This window comes from Cicer arietinum, chromosome 6, assembly GCF_000331145.2.
Source record: "Cicer arietinum cultivar CDC Frontier isolate Library 1 chromosome 6, Cicar.CDCFrontier_v2.0, whole genome shotgun sequence".
In the NCBI taxonomy this organism is placed as follows: Eukaryota; Viridiplantae; Streptophyta; class Magnoliopsida; order Fabales; family Fabaceae; genus Cicer; species Cicer arietinum.
The window spans coordinates 61,414,754-61,418,551 of NC_021165.2; positions in this window are offsets into that span (position 1 = coordinate 61,414,754).

Consider the following 3,798-nt stretch of genomic DNA (forward strand, 5'->3'; position numbering starts at 1 on the left):
GAGATGAAAATAATAAAGATCTTCACAAGCTTCAATTGTTCCCATTTTCACTAACACAAGCCACATTCACTTGGAACTTCCTTCTACCACCTAAATCAATCTAACTTAAGCATGTATCAAGATATGCTTACATGAAAGGTTTTATCATCCTTAATCTAAAATTACAGTTTCCAACTTCGTGAATTTGAACCAAATTGACGAGTCAATAACCCATTTCATTGAATGATTTAGGAAGATGGCAGGAAAATGTGATGTGAAATTTCCTAGAAATGAGTAGGCATCAATGATTGTCACTGACATGAACCTTAAGTTGAAGGTGAAACTAATAGGGCAAACTTACTTTAATCTAACTGGGTTAGCTTCTAGTACAATACATATTGAATAATATTTTCAGAAAAATGTGATAGCTAAATGAGAGGACCTTAGTTGGAAGATTAGGATAATGATATGTTAGTCAATTCTACGACAAACATCACGACAGTCGAATTCCTAAAAGGAAAAATCTATGCATGTATCATCTTATGATCAATCAAAGGGATGAAAGATTGAATATGTACTCGATATTACCTAAGTTGATTAAATATTTGAATACTTGTTAAAAGATAATAAAATTTGGCTATTGTATGGTCATAATATCCCTCCCCTTACAAAACCAAGAACAATAAATATTTCAAGTGGCATCATTCATATAACCATTCTACTACAAATTATGTAGTCTTTAGAAAATGTTTCAAAATGTTTTCAAGTTCAAGTTGGCCAATAAAGGCGTGGTAGAAATAAAAACTATTGATAAAGGGAATGACACATTCTAAAAAGTATGTAGATCCAAAATTATTTTAAGGGTATCAATATTTGGTCTGTAAGGGATTCTTCTTGATAATAAAGGATATAAGAAGGGGATACCAACAAAGGTTGGTCGACTCACTTATGAGTTTGAAAAATGTCATCCTTTTTCAAAACATGTCAATCTCATAGGAATTCACCCTTAAACCTCAAAAGATGGGGGACACAATAAGGTAGCTACAAAGATATTTGAGAAACTGACTACACCTTAAATAGATGATGATCCTATATCAAAGGACAAAAGAAGAGTAGTCAAGATAATAGTAGAAAATGGAATGGCTTCTTTGAATATCACAATCAAGAATAACTATGAATTGCAGCCATTGAAAATGGTAAAACCCTCAGGTGGCGTATTAGAAGGGTAATGGGTTCTAAATAAAGGTCAAAAAAGAAGATTGTTTGTGTAATCCTTTTAACTAGAACCCAAAAATTAAGGCAATAGAAAAAGTGAGACAAAACACTTGAGATGATCCTTAAGGTGAGATCTTTGAAGCTTTAGGAGATATCTTCACCAAAGGTTTTGGAGGATCTAGAAAAGGCCTTGATTGTGATTGATATAGAAGAGATACCACAACAAGAGCCTTTGACTAAGGTGAGCTAATAGCAAAGCAAGACGCATTTGTAAATATGATTGCCTCGACTGAGTTACTCTCAATAAGATGGGAAAAAACATGGAGTATTTGATCCCCACGAACATCAATATGGCTAGATTCATGGGATTTATCTCTCGGACATTAATTAGGTGTCCTAGATGTCGATGTGGTGGTTAGACCTAAAAAGTGAATTCATCATTCTTTGTAATTGATCTAAAAAATTATTATTCTGAGAGTTTGGTGAGAGATTGGATTCATAGTAGTGAGTGTGGTCCTTCTATACTCCGTCATAAACAAATATTTTTGGTAAAAGATAAGGTTGAGACTATGGAAGCTGATAAAAATATTTTCTCGACTGAAGTTAAGATGTTCAAGGCTCTATCCTACTCGAATCATTTAAGTCTTATCAATGTGTCTAGCTACATATTATAAAAGAATGAACCCTTATGGTCTTTAACTTGACCAAAGAAGGTTTCCAATTAAAAGCCTAGGCCGACATACAACTTTTTTATAGTTTGTTTAATGATTAGCAAGCCTCAAAAGTTGATATACATTCTAGATCGCCTAGAAACATTGAGATTCGAGTCTAGGGTGTTAGATGTTATTTTCTCTTGGAATGAGACTGGTAGCGATAGTAAAGATAAAGAACTTATATGTGGTTTAAATGAGGATTTGAATGGTCACGCAGTCGAGCCAAGAAAAAATCAATCATTCAATGGAATATGTCAGTCTTTGAAACACAAGATTCTCTTGTGGAGGTGAATTCAGGGACCCATGAAGAACCTAGGATGGCCAAAGTTGGTGGGTTATTGGCATAATAAAAAAGGGTCATAGAATTGGTCAAGGTATACAAAGATTGTTTTGCATGAGATTACCATGAGATGCTTGGTTTGGCTTGCAAGTTAGTCGAACATCTTTTACCAAATAAAGAATGATATAAGCCACAAACAATTACCAAAGTCGTTCAATCCATAACTGATATCACAGATCGAAACTGCGGTTTAGAGACTATTGAAGATTGCCTTCATCATAACAATCAGGTATGTGGAGTGGCTATCAAATATAATACATGTCATAAGGAATAATGATCAGGTTAGACTTTGCATAGATTATCGAGATCTGACCACTCCTAAAGATGAGTATGAAATGTTGAAAGTTGACACTAATAACTTGATAAAAGATTAGCGTAATGTTAAAATAAGTAAATGTGTTTTAATTAATGTATCTCACTTATAACCAAGTGGTTGGACTTAATTGATTAATGAGCTTCAGTTAAGGATAAATATGGGGAACCAAAGTTCGAAACCTAACTGTAATAATTATTGGTCAAACTTTATTTAACTTTGACTAAACTATAATTTATCGAGGTTCATTTTCCTCGAGAATCGAACGTTTTAGAGTTTAGACAAAAATAAAATTAGAAAGTTTATTACACAAAATTATAGGAAGCCAGAGTTAAATAATCCGCAATGTCTAGTTCAACTGACAAATGCGGATATTATTATACTGAAAATCATGTCCTAGGTTTGAACCCAGACATATCAATTATGTGAGAATTTCTTTACCTTTTTGACAAAAAATAATTATCCATGTAATCCAAATTAAACCACCAACCCAATCAATGCAATTTTACAAATTGTGAATGCATGTGATAAATCATATTACTTTTACTACACGATAATGGATAGCTCGTGAGGCGGAATATTATAATCTTTACTTATGATTGCACAAAATTTTGAAGAGCAAATTAAGATCATGCATGCTTGCTTTTTATGTAGAGTATAATGTACGAGTCACAAGCATGAGAATGGTCAATTAGCATGACCATTCGAGAATCATAGCCCATTGCTTACTTGAGCGTTCAAATTGACAATGAAGGCATGCAACAAATAAATGATGAACACAAAGTCACCACCGAACTATAAAGACTTTAATGTTGAGTGCTATATATATTTCTTCCAAGTTTCCACATACCAATTCAAAAGATCTAAAGTAACTCGATTGCACGAATGTGGCTTATTATTTCCCAACACTATATAGTGCATATTTTATTATTTGGTAATGTTAGGCTTTGGCTTATTGAACACAATCACAAAAAGCTTCAATATCAACAGTGACCTAATTATTGACTTAGTCTACAATGGCTTGATAAAATAGCATGTATATCATTATTGTTAGCTCTAGTGCTATCCATGTTAGGGATTGTATGCATCATTCTCTCCTTTCTTGCAAGTTGAAGAAAAAAAAATTATCTCCTAATTTCTTACAATTTCGTATATGGAAATATAATGACTTTATTTTATTCTAAATAGTCTAAATCAAAAAAAGGTATTTTAGGTTCAAATTTAGGCCGATATATATA